Genomic DNA, 17,174 nt, shown 5'->3' on the forward strand with positions numbered 1-17,174 from the left:
TTGGTATCCGGATGCCTTTCTTTGTCGGTCGATTTATCCTTTATTAACCCAGTAACCGGTTGTGGATAATCTTCCATGCGAGTATACTATCTACGTTCTGACGGTAATAGATGATATATCTCATGCACTCTTTGGTTGAAGCCTTTTGTTCTTCCCCAGTTGAGTAAGATTCGTATCTCCTTTTGGGAATCGAATGTCCATCCTGTAATCGAGTTTGCTTTTAACCCTCTTTTTGGATGATGAGTGTCTTGGGAATATTCCCCAATTCACGTTTTGGTTAGTCACCTATTATATGCCCAGCAACCGGCATCCCTGGTGTTCCCTTCTTCTGCTCCCTATTATGACTTTTGGTCCCCTGTGGAGTCAGAATCCATGAGTTGAAGTATACCCTTTAGGTCTTCCTCAGACGTTTTGGAGTTTTGATATCTCTCACCCTTATACCGGTCTTAGATATTCATTCTCCCAGAGCATGTTTTTCCCTCACCCTGACCGATGGAATCACATGATTTCTTTTTGAGCTTATTACCCAGTAACCGGTAATACCTCATCCCGCTGCTTCCCCAGCGAAGTCCCTTAGTGGATTGTCCCCATTTGAGTCCGGATTTTTATCCGAAGTATCCGTTATGGATAGTCTTTGTTGTATTGGCGTACTCCCCAATACGTGCATCTTTGAGTCGGCTTGAGTCTTTCCGTTGATTTATTCCATGGATTCGCTCTGTGTCTCTCAGTATATTTCAAGTCGTGACCTGCTCACGCATTTTTTCCTTTTTTACTCCCCGGTAGAGTCTCTGCCCCATAGAATGAATTATTCATAGGCATTGTCAATCTTCCTCCTGACTCTTTGCCTTTGTGGACACATATTCCCCACAAAGTATTACCTTTTTTGTATACATACATCTGCATTATGAGGTCTCTTAGGGACCAAAATTTGTCTCTTTGTTATTATTTAAACCCATTCTACCTCGTCGAGACGAAGATTTTAACCTTCCCTTCTCCGGCTAGAATGACCTTAAATAGGGGCATCTGTAAGACCCCAATTTTGGCCCTAAGATCCCTCATGGCATCATAACATTTCATTTGCAAAGCCTCAAGGATCATAAGCATCTTGGTTCCCCTTGCCTTTGGGTAGGACTCTTTGTGAGTGGTTTGAGATCACCAAGCATGCTTGAATTATATATTATTGCCTTTCTCATTTTGTTTACTAACCAAAAGCATAAAAATATGTCACTAACATTCCTTGTTTGTAGCTTGAGCGATCACAAGGTTCAAAGCTTCTAGGAGATCATCTGTGCAATGACATGGCCAAGAGAAGATGAAAGCAAGCATGATAATGGTTACCAAAGCTCTCATTCATCAAATATGCCTCCCTAGCATCTGAATTCATCATTTTGATCAAATCAAGTCAAAGGGTTTGAGGTCTTGTTCTTCAAGGAAACCCTAATTCATCTATGCACCACAATGCCTTGCTCATGAAGCAACCTCAGCCCATGGTCAAATACAATCAAGGGAAGTTCTTTAATTCATACTTTCATGCATATTTGAACTCATTTGAGTGTCCTCAATCATCAATTCATCAATATATGAGTTGTGGACTTGAGAAGTTGATCAGTCAATTCATCTGACCATTTTGAAATGCACTGAGACCTAACCTTTTATGTGTTAGTCAAATGGATATGGTTACAAAATAAAACATGTTCTTAAAGACAATATGAACAACTTTCATGTTCATCAAAAATTGATTTGAAGCTTGGAAGGTCATCATCCATTCCAAGACATTATAGGTCATTTTGACTGAAACCCTAATTTTGGGTCAACTTCCCAAGAACATAGCTCATTCATTTTTTATGATTTTGAGGTGGAATTAAATGAATTGGAAAGCTTAAGATGTCTACGTAAAATGTTATGTTGAACAAAATTTCAAAATCTCAAATAAAATACGTGTGATAATGCAAGACATTATAGGTCCCTTTGGACCAAATGCATTAAAAGGCAAAAAAATCCAACTTCAAGTGCCCATAACTCTTTCATCAAAAATCCAAATGATGCAAAATTTAAGTCCATTTTGATTGTATTGAAAAGATCTACAACTTTGATGTTGGAAGTAGTTTTATTTAGGGCTTGCATCATCCAAACAGAAAGGCTTGAACATTGGCCAAATTTGGAAACCTTGCATTGACATGTTTTGCACATTACACTTTAAACTCAAAATTCACCAATTTCCACACTTCAAATGGATTTTTTCCCAACATAACAATTGTTCCTTACATCAAGACCTTTCCAACCATTACCCACATGCTTATGTTTGGAGTTTCTAATTGGCATTTTCGAAGAGGTGAATGTTTAGGTTCAAATATGGAATTCACATGAAATCTTGATACACAAGCAAATGCCATTCACATTACACGTCCAATTCAACTTGGTTTGTGTTTAACATTCATTTGCATCAGCTTTTGGGCTTTGCACGCGCCTGTACAGGCCCATGCATGAAGGGTCCAAGTTCCATGCACACGAGTATTGCCTTGCATTGTTTCAAGCTCAGCTATAAATACATGCTCCTCTTCATTCAATTCTCAACCTAATGGCGCCTAAGATGCTGCACAATTAAATCCATAACCATTACCAAAGAAGCTAGTTCATTTTTCTCCAAATTTTTCAGATCCAAAATTCAACTACATCTGGTTGAATCCTTGGATCTAAAGCTTCTAAACCTTCATCCTGCATCTCTTTGATCTTCTGTTTTGGCAAAGAAAGCAAGGAATAAAGCTCAAGTTTCCAGAATTCAAGTTTGTTCTTCAACTGGTATTCTCTTCGAAACTCATCATATATTGATCTAATTGCCTGGCCAAAGTGTTTTCTGAAGTCCTCACTTGAGAGGCAAGCTAGTGGTAGCTTCAATTTCGTTTTTCTTTGATCTGCATTTTTCATACCTGAATCTTCCACCTCAGATTTCTTAACTTATAGGAATCTTGAGTGTGATTCAAGGTTACAGGGGTGATGTACATCACCCCAGCTTCAATTTGGTATAAGGATCGTGCAAATTGGTGAAGGTATGAAAACCTGCAACTCTGGCCGGAATTATGAGGCTCACCAGAGAAGAAGGTGGCTCCGGTGGCCATCCCAATGCCAGATCAAACCACATCCCTTAGATCTCATGTGCACGATCTAATCTCAGCCTTTGTTTTATTTGACTTTTTTAAATACATGGTGTGCACGCATTGACTGAAGAGTATGGTGGGAGCGCACATCTGGAGCGCATGATCTGCCAACTCAATTAATGAGCCCAGATCTGACGCTCCTGGTTTTTTGGAATTTTGAATTTTCTGATTTAATTTCTTTTATTTCATTTTATTTCAAAAATTCCTAACTCTCTCATTTTTAATTCAAAAAATATGGGACCAATTACATTAGTCTCCAAATAATTTCTAGTTTCTTAAAATGATTTTTAATAATTTTTATTTTGTCATCTGATATTTTTTTGTGAATTTTCTCTTTTCTGGTTATTTTTAATTCATTTTAAATAGTTTTTGATATTCAAAAAATACAAAAATATTTTCCTAACCTATTTGAATGATGATGAATCTATGAAAAATATTCTCATCAATTTTCTAATTGATTTGTGATTTATTTGAGATTTTAGTTCAATTAGGTTATTTTTATTCATTTTTAATTGATTAAAAATAGTTTCTGACTTTTAAAAATGCTGAAATTTTTTGTCAAACTTTGTTTGACCTTGTTGAACTTAGGATAAATCACTTGGACTTTTCAAAGTTGATTTAAAGTGATTTTGAAGTTTGACCTTTCTTTTTATTTTTAATACAAGTTTGTTTTAAATATTAAAAAATGCCAAAAATATTTTGTTCATTTCTTGACTTCCAATCTTCATCTCACTTCTATTTTTGATTATTTGACTTTGACTTTCAATGTTATTGGTCAACATATGATGATTGGTACATTTTATTTCATTTAATGCATTTGTATTTTTGCCTTCTTTTATTTCCATTATTCATCTCCTTCTTCTTCTTCTTTTTTTTTTTCTTCTTTTTGATCAATGAGTTGAAGGTTGATAAGTTAGCATTGATTAGGGAGACTTAATCTTCCTTGATCCAAATCTAATTCATCTTGATCAATTGATCAAGTGAATGACTTTGCATTAAGGATAGGTTGTTTTCTAAATCATGCAAAAGGCTTAAACCAATACAAGATCAATTCTCTTCTTCTTTTTGGCATGGCAAGTTGTTGGAACTTGGTTCACTAATCAAGACTTCTAACTTGTGTTGTTGCCTATATTATTATTGACCGGCCTCAGATAGTTGTGACTTCTACATAAGTCCAATTACGATTGCTTAACATAGCGCTAAATTTTGCCTTATGGCACACTAACTATTAACCACTAACAATTAACATTTATTTTATGCACTTTACTTTTATGCAATTTACTATTCCTGCACATATTATTCATTTGCTTTTTCTTTTGCTCATTGGAGCACATGTTTATGTTAATGCCATTTGCCTTTTGCCCACTTGGGTATATAATTGTGTATATATCTTTTGTGCTTGTGTTTGTCTGTTTGTTATGAATAAAATACAAAGAAATGGACAATATGGACTTAGACTTTAGGACCTTACCCAAGCATATGGAATTTGAAGAGCAACTAGGCATTGGGCCTTTAGAGTGCTATAAAAGTCAAAGAGCAACTAGGCATTGGGCCTTTAGAGTGCTTAAAGCTTAAGGATGAACTTTGAAAGGACCATATTCTAAACTCTCTCTTGTCCATTCTTTGATTGTTAATAGAACCTTTTGATGTGTGTGCTTTCTTGTGCTAGGGATTCTAACTTGATCCAAATTGAAGAACCATTACCATGAGCTCCTAAGAAAGAGAGATCCAAGAGACCTTGAGGAGCCTTATTCAAGAATTCATTGATTGTTGATTGCTTGAGTTTATACTTGTGATTGCTTATTCCAAAGGATGGGAGATACTTGGATCATCAATATGATCTCAAGAGAGGAACTCCTTTTGTGGTTTTGTTTCTTATCCCTCACCTCTTGTATGATTAGGACTTTAGCCTTTCTTCTTCTTCCCTCCACTCTAACCCAAGCCAAAACTTTTTGTGCAAACATTTAACATTTGTTTTCAACATTAGAAACCTAAGCCTTATGCTTTTGATTTTCAAACCTTCTTTTCATAATACTTATTTTGAATTGAATCTTTAAATCCACTTCGATCATATTTTGTAAATACTTTTCATTAGTAAACACCACTCATTCAAATACCTTTTATGGTTTCAATGGCCACTTCCTTAATCAAATTTTTCATAACCTTTAGCTATTAGGTTTAAGTTATCCTCGAGGTAGATGTAATACTCACCTTTTATCCTTAGTGATGGACAATGAGTCTTCCATGCTTATTATAGGGTTAACCCCTCACTAGCATGTTGAAGCTATCCTCACATGGTGGATTTGTGGTTTTGGTTTGAGTTTTCTCCCTTGGATAACAAAAGACCTTAAGGCTTTTGGACCAATCAATTCACCAACTCATTTTGAAATTTTTACCCCGAACTACGAGGTTTTGATCCTAATCTTTTTTAAGATGGTACGTAGGCAATGGGTTCATCCATTCAAACACAAAATGTAAAAAACTTGTATATTCTCTTCTCATCTCTCCAATCATGTTTGCACAAACCAATTCTCACAAAAATACCAACCTTACAACAAATATGAGAAGGGCTCCCTAGGAGTACCTAGGATATTTTGGGTGCCTAACACCTTCCCATTGCATAACCAACCCCCTTACCCAGATCTCTGACTCTCTTTTACTAGTTTTTGATAAAACTTTTAGGTTTTTGTTCGCTTTCTAACCATTCCTTTGGATAAATAGAAGTGCGGTGGCGACTCGACTTGTATGATTTACCTTGGATTTAGTCAATATCTCTAATGGTAACGAATACCCCGCTACACATGGCAGTCAATCTTTTCTATTCAATCAAATTCAACTGATCATACCTGGTTTGACACCATTCAGCCTCAGTTAACTTGGCTTCCATGAGCACACACAATGAAGGAATCTCAACCTCTACGGGGAGTACTACTCCATACCATATACAAGAGAGAAAGGGGTTGCCCCTATTGAAGTGCAGATGGATGTACGATACCCATGCAAATAAAATGGGAGCATCTCATGCCAATCCTTATATGTCACAACCATCTTCTAAATAATCTTCTTAATGTTCTTATTTGCAACTTTAACAGCCCCATTCATCTTGGGTTTGTAGGGGAAAAATTATGATGTGCAATCTTGAAGTCTTTACAAAGAGCTTCCACCATATCGTTATTCAAGTTTGATCCATTATCATTAATGATCTTACTTGGCACACCATAACGGTATATAATCTGATTCTTGATAAACCTTACAATAACTTGCTTGGTTACATTCGCATACGATGCCGCTTCAACCCATTTTGTGAAGTAGTCAATTGCCACCAAAATGAAACGATGTCCGTTAGAAGCTTTGGGCTCAATCATGTCAATCATATCGATTCCCCACATGGAGAAGGGCCGTGGAGAGGAAATGATGTTCAATAGTATCGGAGGAACATGAATCTTATCTGCATAAATTCGCAACATCTTTTTCGCCATTGCATGTCCATTGGAATGAGTACCAAAGGAACCTTCATGGATTTCAGTCATCAACAAGTCTGCTTCGTGTCTATCCACGCATCTGAGCAGAACCATATCGAAATTTCTCTTATACAATACATCACCATTCAGGTAGAAGTTGTCGACTAATCTTCTCAAAGTCTTCTTATCTTTCAAAGATGCCCTAGGCGGGTAAATCTGACTTTGGAGGAAACATTTGATGTCGTAATACCACGGTTTTTCATCTTTGACCTCTTCAACAGCAAACACATGAGCTGGCCTATCAAGACTCATCACAATCAAATTGGAAACCTCATTCCAATACTTCACTACAATCATTGATGCCAACGTTGCAAGAGCATCTGCCATCCGGTTTTCATCTCGAGGGATATGATGAAATTCAACCTTTGTAAAGAAAGTTGAAATCCTCCTCACATAGTCTCTATATGGTATCAAACCGGGTTGATTCGTCTCCCATTCACCTTTGATTTGAGTCACAACCAAATCCGAATCTCCAAAGACATCCAAATATTTGATTCTGAGATCAATGGCCTCTTCGAGCCCCATAATGCAAGCTTCATACTCTGCCATATTGTTTGTACACTTGAAAGTCAACGTAGCTGTAAATGGAAAATGCGTGCCTTGATGAATAATAATCACTTCCCCAATGCCATTACCATACTGATTAACAGCTCCATCAAATACCATGCCCCAACGGAAACCAGGTTCTGGCCCTTCTTCAAGCAATGGTTCATCACAATATTTCATTTTCAAGTACAAGATCTCTTCATCAGGAAAATCACACTGTACTGACTGGTAATCTTCAATCGGCTGGTGAGCCAAATGGTCAGTCAAGATACTACCTTTGGTTGTGTTTTGAGATTGGTATTCAATATCATACTCTGATTACAACATCTTCCAATGGGCAATCGTCCCAGTGAAAGCAGACTTCTCAAATATACACTTGATTGGATCCATTTTGGATATCAACCAAGTGGTATGATTCAACATATACTGACGCAGACACTTAGCAGCCCAAGCTAATGCGCAACAAGTTTTCTCAAGCATAGAATACCGAGTCTCACAGTCGGTGAACTTTTTACTGAGGTAGTAAATCGCAAAATCTTTCTTTCCAGTCTCATCTTGCTGACCAAGAACACAACCCATACTATCTTCAAGCACAGTCAAATACATGATCAACGATCTTCCTTCAACAGGTGGAGACAAAATCGGAGGTTCAAGTTGATACTCTTTGATACTATTAAAACCTTTCTGGCAATCTTCGGTGCAATCACAAGACTGATCTTTCCGAAGAAGCATGAATATAGGCGCACATGTGGCAGTCATGTGTGAAATGAATCTGGAAATATAATTCAAGCGGCCGAGAAAACCTTTGACTTGCTTCTTAGTTTTGGGCGCAGGCATCTCTTGTATTGCTTTGACCTTGGCAGGATCAACTTTAATACCCTTCTCGCTGACAATAAAGCCCAAAAACTCACCAGAACGAACACCAAAAGTACACTTATTGGGATTCAAGCGGAGTTTTCACTTCCTCAAACGCTGGAATAACTTCAACAAATGCTCAACATGTTCCTCTTCATTAATAGATTTAGCAATCATGTCATCGACATAGACTTCAATCTCTTTATGCATTATATCATGAAAAAGAGTAGTCAGTGCTCTTTGGTAAGTTGTGTAAGACCCCAATTTTGACCCTAAGATCCCTCATGCAATTTCATCATAAGCATTAGCATTGGGATCATACCTTGGCATCCTCCTTACTCCTATTTCATTGGGTTTGTTTTGGGAGATATCACCAAGCACTACTGGATTGTATCATACTTGTATATTATCATTTTTACTAACCAAAATACCAAAAATATGTCTTTTTCATTTTCCTACCTCCTTTGTAGGTAGGGCATGATCTCCATTGATCTACCAAGTTCATATATAGGGTTTGAGACCCTCATGACAAAGAGCACAACCATGAATTTATCCAAGAATAGTTATGAGAATCATATATGAGTTCCATTGATTCCTACATGTTATATTGATCAAATTTTCTTCAAGAGTTTGAGGGTGATTTGCCTTGGAAACCCTAGTTTGGCTGGGTATCTTGAGTAACTTCTCCAACAAGCTATCTTACCAATTGATCAAATTTATCAAGGGAAACTTCAAAATTAATCATCTTATGCATATATGATCTACCATGAGCCAATAAAGTCCAAATAATTGAAGGTTAGCAAGTTGGTTGGTGGTGGTTGGCCAGATGAATTCATCTGATCAAAATTGGGTCTCCCTAGACCCTATCTCCTACACTTTTCACCATATGGAACTTATTCCAAGAGAAAAGTTACTCTAAATTACATTCCAAACAACTTTCATGTTGAGACCTAGAGCTAGTTTTGCTTGGAAAATAATTTTCTATGTTGAAACATTATAGGTTCTTTTGTCTAAACCCTAATTTGAAAGTCAACTTCCCAAGGCCATAACTTACTTAATTTTCATGAGATGAAATATTTCCAAGTTTCACAATCAAATTCAAGATTCCTACTTCAACGTTTATGTTTGGAGTGAGAGCTAATTCAACTTTTATGAGCATGTGATATGAGGTTACATTATAGGTTATTTTTGACCTATACCATTGAACAAGTGATTTTTCCAAACTTCAAAAATGCATAACTCTATCATTACAAATCCAAATGACATGAAATTGGTGACCATTTTTAATTTCTTTGAAATATCTGCAACTTTGATGAAGACACTTTTCTCATTTGAAGCTCACATAAAAATTTAAGTAAGGTGGAATATTGAGATATATGGCTTGACACAAAGAAAATTTTTCAACATGTTGAAATTTCCAAACTTCCACCTCAAACTTCTCCATGTTCCAAGCTCCAAATGAAAAAGTGTTGAATATCAAACTTGTTCCCATTGATCCAAGCTTTCCAAAGAACCCAAGTTCATGCATTTTGGATGAGGTTTGCTAGGTCTGCGCATGGCTTTGACAGGGCTGCATCATTGGAAAGAATCAATTGCATAAACTTCAGCTCACAATGCCTTGCCATTTAAGCTTTATTCAGACTCAATTGGAATCATTTTGGACCTTTTTGCATTGCATCATGGGCCTGTACATGCCCATGCACTTTTTCCATTAACATGGCTAATTTTGGACAGATTTTTGAAGTGTGAAAATATCATTCATTAATGCTATAAGTACATGACCTTTGTGCTCATATGAATCACACCTTGCGCGCCAACTTTTCCCCCCATTGAAACCCTCACATTCTAAAGGAAAACCTGAGAAATTTCAATTTGAAATTTGAGTTTAAATCTCAATTGTTGGAGATTCAAGAACTCCAGGATCCAAAGCCTTGCAACCTCTCTAATCACTTCCTGCTAGCTTCTCAAGGGTGATCTGATCCTGTTTGGAGCAAGCAACATCAAGAACTGCATAACATTGAAGGTAATTTTCAGAAAACTTCATCTCTTAGATTCTCACTCAATTCTACTCAATTCTCTTGGATCTTTGGTTGTTTGAAGTCCTACCAATGTAGGGAAGAAGATTGAGATGCTTAGAGGTCAAATCGAAGCAACTCAGTTGACACACCTCAAAATTCAACTCCTCATATCTTTCTATATATGTGGAGTTAGTTAAAATTGAGGTCAGATTTGTGCTCTACGCTATTTTTTATTTCAGATCATGTCCTCCTTTTTTATTTATGTGATGGTGAGTACTGAACTAGTCCGGTGAGCCTCGCCTGAGAAGGTGACCGGAGGTCCAGCGCCGGTGGTGTGCTGGACAGGTTCTGATCCACATGATCATTTCAAAATGTTTTAATCTCACGCGTCCATTGTGATTACCATCCCTGTAGCGTGCTGACTCGTATGTTGGATGGAACGCGTGTTTTAGGCCACTTGATATGCCACCTCAATTAATGAGGGAGATCAAGTGGTTCACGTTTTTTCACATTTTCTGATTTTTGTTTTATTCCTTTTATTTTCATTAATTCATATTAGATTTAATATTGATCCAAAAAATATGAGAGTTTCACCAAAAAATTTCAAATAATTTCCTCTTTCATATTCTGAATTAAAATTATTTTTTGGATCATTATTAATATTTTTCATGATTTAATTGATTTTGTGATTATTTTTAATTGTTTAAAAATACTTTTAAGTCTTTAAAAATTCTGAAATTGTTTCTCCAAGGTCCTTTGTCCTTGTTTGACCTATGATAAATCTCAAGGTCATTTCTTTGGTGTTTTGATGAGGTTTTAGGAATTTGACAAACCATGTTTAATTTAAATGCCTTATTTTAGTTTTTTTTTTAATTTGATCAAATGCCAATTAATTGTGTTGACCAATTGTGACGACTTGTTTGAGTTTTACTCTTGTTGTTGGGCCTTGGTCAAGGTTGATTTGACTTTGTGAAGTTAATATCATTGGATTTAGGGGATTGATGGAATGTACATTCCATCTCCCAAAATGAATGGATGATATTAATTTGGTAAAAGTCCTCCTTTGATCAATTTGAGTTTTGATCCATTCCCCCCCCCCTCTTCATCTTATTCCCCTTCTTTATGCATTCATCTCATTTTGCCTATAATATTTTAAAGTCCTAAAACTAGTTGATTGAAAAATTAACATGAGTATGGATGAGATTTGGCCACACCTTTTGCATATTCTTTTTGTGTGTGGTATGTTTCATGAGCATAGTCCATTATACTATGTCTATAACATGCATTAACACCAAAATTCTATTGCCCGGTCTCAAATAGTTGTGACTTCTACATAAGTCCAATTACAATTGCTTAACATAGCGCTAAATTTGTGATACAAAAGGCATAGCATTCTAGTTAGTGAGATTGTAAGTCTCCCCTCTTTCATGGTATTATGTGGAAACTTGGCCTTTTTTCCTTTCTTTGGAAGATGTCTTGGCTCAAGGATCCATGCTTGTGATAAGTGGGTTGAGTGTTCTCCAAAGAATGTCTTAAAATGAAAAGCAAAAGCAAAATAATACTAACTTCTAACTCATTAACAACTAACTTTTAATTTTAACCCATTTACTTTAATGTCATTTAATTTTAGTCCTTATTTATTTGCCATTATTCATACCATTCTAATTGTTTATGTTAATGCAATTTTCACTTTGTCCACTAGGAACATATTGTGTGATATATCTTGTTTGTGTATACTTTGCTTGTTTGTCTGGTCTTTGACCATTAATGTACATAATAACAACAAAAACCCTAAAAAACTTTTGTGTGGACTGTTGGCTTGATTTAGGACAAATGGACTTAGAACTTAGGCAACATTCCTATGCTAAAGGACTTGGACAATGCCAAATTTCTATGAAACATAGTGCTTGCAATTTGAAACTTCATCTGATACATCATTCAAGATTCCTCTGAGTTCATCTGCAACATGATCATTGGGAAGTTGTTATTTTAAACCTGTGATTTGTGGAATTCATCTATTACATGGTCTAATTTGAAGAAGATCATGGAGTGGCTAAAGCTTGGATGTGGCTATCTTTATTTGATGCCTTTGCTCTTCAAGATAATATAATTATGCATTTGTGTGTTGCTTGATTCTAAATGTCCAAGGGAATTCTGGGTTTCTATTGACATTGTTGTTTATTGGATTGCTACCCATTTGGTCAGATCTTTTCAACTCTAAACTTTTAATTTTGTACATAGGATAGTCTCTTCATCTTCTCCCCACTTCTTTAATTTTAAAATCTCTCCCTCTATTTTTCAAAACCTTCTTTGATTGAACTTATTTTGTTCTAAACTTTGACCACTTTGCAAAAAAATAGAAACTTTGGCCTTATGCCATTACATTTTCAAACTTCTTTTCAAAAATAAATTTGTAAATAAACTTAACTATACTTGACTTAAACTTTCAGAAAAGCAAAAAAAAACTAACTCATTCAAACCATTTTCAGGTCTTTGTGCCTTTCAAACTTAATTTTTGTTAAAAGCAATGCATCCACTTTGAAATTTGTATCACGAACTACGAGATTTTGATCCCTCATTTTTATGTTGGTACGTAGGCACAAATCCTAGGGTCTTGTCAAACACAAAAATATAATTAATTGAATTCTTTTCTCATGCCCCCATTCTATTGGTTTGTAAACATCATCTTTGTACCAAATACATATGCACACAAAAAGGGCTCCCTAGGAGTACCTAGGACACTTTGGGTGCTAACACCTTCCCTCTATGTAACCAACCCCCTTACTTGTAATCTCTGACATTTTATTAGTTTTGATTTGAAAACTTCTTACTTTTGGGTTTTGTTCGTACTTTTCCCTTTTCCCTTGGAAACAATAAAAGTGTGGTGGCGACTCTTGTTATTTGATGTCTAGCTTATCCATAGCTTGATGATCATGAATTTACCACTACAAGTTGCACCAGCATTCTTTAAACCGAAAGACATCACTCTATAACAGAATATTCCATAGGGTGTAATAAATGTGGTCTTCACCATATCTTCGGGTTCCATCTTGATCTGGTTATATCCGGAAAATCCATCCATAAACGAAAAGACTTTGAATTTAGCAGTATTGTCTATCAACATATCAATGTGTGGTAGAGGGAAATCATCTTTCGGACTGGCTTTATTCAAATCTCTGTAATCAACGCACATGCGGACCTTTCCATCTTTCTTCGGCACAGGCACAATATTGGTCACCCATTGCGGATACTCAACGGTCACAATGAAACCGTCATCAATCTGCTTCTGCACTTCTTCTTTGATCTTCGCTGCCATATCAAGATGTGTTCTTCTCAACTTTTGCTTGACGTGCGGGAATTCTGGCTTTAACGGCAATCTATGCTCCACAATCTTAGAATCTAAACCAAACATGTCTTGATATGACTAAGCAAAGACATCTGAATACTCTCGAAGAAGATCAACCAACCCCTTCTTCGCATTTGGACACAGCCGAGACCCAATCTTGACTTCCTTCACATCATCCTCGGAACCCAAGTTAACTAACTCAATCTGTTTTTCGAATGGCTGAATGGCTTTTCCTTCATGCTCAAGAAGACGAGACAATTCATCAGACATTTCTTCATCACTTTCCTCCTCAGCCTCAAACACAGGGAATTCAAAATTTGAAGAAGGAGAAGGATCATTGTATTCAATGGGGTTAGAAACCAACCTGCATAATGATTTGATATTTTGATTTTAGAGAAGTGAATTTTGTGACCAAATATTATGCAGATGGACAATTATATTATTTATTTATGTTTTTTGGTGATTACCATTCTCAGAATAAAGAAAAAAGTAAAAACAAAACATCATAGATGTGGATGAATAGAATTAATTTCATTGATGATCAAATTTGAAATTCCTAACAATCTTCACTTCCCCCTTAGGCATAGGAGAAGGATTTTTTAAAACATATAAAAGCAATTACTTAGATCGATGCAAGATAATAGGAATGTCAACAGCAGGCCAATTGTTGCAAGCCTTTCCATGCGTCACAAAATTGGTGCAGTCTTCCTCTTCGTTATCTTCTAGCACAACAGCTAAGTGTTGTTCATTTCCATGAATGAACCCTCCGCTACGGAAGCTAAGTTGCATATCCTCTGATCTAGTAGTAGACAAACCTTGCTGAAAACCCAGACCGGTTCTACCTTTGTTGTCGGAGACCTCTACCATGCGCCCCCACTGATCAACATTGCCTTCTTCAACAATCTTCCTTGTATCCTTAAATGAGGACATAGGTGCCCCAACTCTCTTTTCAGTAGCAATAGATAAGGCTTGAAACGGAGTTCCAACCTCATCCTCAGCTTCAACATAAGAGAAATATGAAAAGTGGATAACCAACAATGCATTTTCCCCACCAACGATAACAAGCTTCCCATTCTTTACAAATTTGAGCTTCTGATGCAATATGGAGGAAACAGCTCTTGCCTCGTGGATCCATGGCCTTCCTAACAGACAACTGTAGGCCGAATGGATATCCATTACTTGAAAAGTAATATGAAAATCACTCAGACCTATCTTCACTGGAAGATCCACTTCACCTATCACTATTTTGCGTGAACCGTCAAAAGCTTTGACGATTACACCACTATACCTCATAGGCACTCCTTGATATGACAACTTTGAAAGAGTTGAGTTTGGAAGCACGTTCAATAAAGACCCAGTGTCAACCAATACATTGGATAAAGTGTCATCTTTGCAATTCATCGAGATATGCAAAGCCAGATTATAATTCCTACCCTCCTTAGGGAGTTCCTCATCACAAAAACTGAGGTTATTGCAGGAAGTGATGTTAGCTACTATATGATCAAACTGATTTACCGTAACATCATATTCCAAGAACGCTTGCTCTAGTACTCTTTGCAGTGCCTCTCTGTGCGCTTATGTATTCATTAGCAGAGACAACACTGAAATCTTTGAGGGGGTTTGGAGCAGCTCCTCCACCACGTTAAACTCACTCTTCTTTATTAGAAGAAGTACCTCATCATCATCATTAGCCTTCAAATTTATGGATTCACCAGACTGACATTTTGAAGCACTAACCGGATCTAAAGCAGGCACTTCCACCTTTTTATTGACAGTTGATTCTTCCTTATCTTTTTGGGAACACCGGCCCAAACACTCGACCGCTACGGGTCACCTTAGTAACATCAGCAATACTAACTACAGAACTGGTCGTCAGCAATGGAACTTCTTGACCATCTTTCAACATCGTCGCATTGTACTAATACGAAACAACTTTATCGGATGAATACGGGATTGGGCCCGCTAAACGTATGACCAACGGTGATATCGATCTTTGACTATTGTTGTTACTATTACTATTGTCGTACTGAATGACTACTCTTTCCAAATTCTTGAAAACGGGCACTATGACATTCACATCGTCATCTATATGTCTGGATTGAAAAATTTGGATCATGCCTTCATCCATCAACCACTGGATGTCCCTTTTCACTACCACACAACTCCTCGGGTTGACACTGCAGATAGCACAACCGTCATGGTCATGCTCACAATCACTCACCATACAAATGTCCTTATGCATTGCCACTAAGGTCCTCCAGATGAAACGAACATCAAACACTTTAAACTCTCCGGGACAACCATCCACCATGTTAATAGAAGAATTCCCATGAGCGGGCAGTGGATTTGCTTTCACGTTCAGCGCACGGTCTTCGAAGGATACCATTCTACTCTTTATCAGCTTCTGAACTTCGTACTTGAGCGGATAGCAGTTCTCAATGTCATGTCCGGGTGCCCCTTGATGAAAAGCACAACGGAGTTCAGGTTTGTACCACCATGGAAGTGGTTCTGGAATTTGTGGCGGGTTTCTCGGTTGGAGTAGGTTCTTGAGAACCAAAGATGGATAAAGTTCTGCATAAGTCATAGGAATCGGGTCAAAAGAGACCTTCTTCATCTTGAAATTTTGCTGATGATGATTGTTGGTATTGTTGTTATTGTAGGTGTTTGTTCGTTGTTGTGGTTGTTTCTGTTGACGTTGTTGTTGTTGTTGTTGTTGTTGAATTGGTGTTGATTGATTGTTCGAAAATACTGGAATTACTGAGGATACTTGATGATGGTGTTGATGGGATGGTTGACTCTTTCTGATCTAAGGCCTCCTCTGCCTCCCACTGGAGATTGCATTAGCTTCGCTGTCTTTCTTCTTCCCGAAACTACTGCCATATCTCTTACTTTATGATGCTTCCTCCTTTGACAATCGTCCTTCTCGGGCACCTTCTTCAAGCCTCATCCCCATGTTTACCATTTCGGTAAAGTCACTGGGGGCACTGGTGATCATACGTTCATAATAAAATGAACTCAGGGTCTTCAAAAAGATCTTCGTCATCTCCTTCTCCTCTAAAGGAGAAGTGATCTAGGCAGCTAACTCTCTCCATCTCTGTGCATATTCTTTGAACGTCTCCTTATCCTTCTGAGACATAGACCTCAACTGGTCTCTATCAGGCACCATATCCACATTATACTTATACTGCTTGACAAAAGCTTCTTCCAAATCATTGAAAGTGCGGATGCTTGCACTGTCCAACCCCATATACCATCTGAGCGCAGCACCGGTCAGACTGTCTTGGAAGTAGTGGATTAACAGCTGGTCGTTGTCAGTTTGGGTAGATATTTTGCGGGTATATATCACCAAATGATTGAGCGGACATGAGTTTCCTCGGTATTTTTCAAAGTCAGGCAATTTGAATTTCACTGGGACCTTCACATTTGGAACCAGACATAACTCAACAGCATTTTTCCCATACAGGTCCTTACCTCTCAATGTCTTCAATTCCTTACGCAGCTCAAGAAATTGATCCTTCATTTCGTCCATTTTCTCATAAACATTTAGGCCCTCGGATAGCTTAGAATGGTAAATGGTGTCCTCCACACGAGGTAAGGCAGACGCAAAGCCTTCCGGCATGAAGTTCGGCGACATTCCCCACGGGAATCCGGCAGGCATTTCAGGCGCGATATGAGCGGTAGTAGCAGGCATGGTAGAGGTAGCCACCTCTGAAATAACAGTCCTTTAAGGATG

This window comes from Lathyrus oleraceus, chromosome 6, assembly GCF_024323335.1.
Source record: "Lathyrus oleraceus cultivar Zhongwan6 chromosome 6, CAAS_Psat_ZW6_1.0, whole genome shotgun sequence".
NCBI classification, from domain to species: domain Eukaryota; kingdom Viridiplantae; phylum Streptophyta; class Magnoliopsida; order Fabales; family Fabaceae; genus Lathyrus; species Lathyrus oleraceus.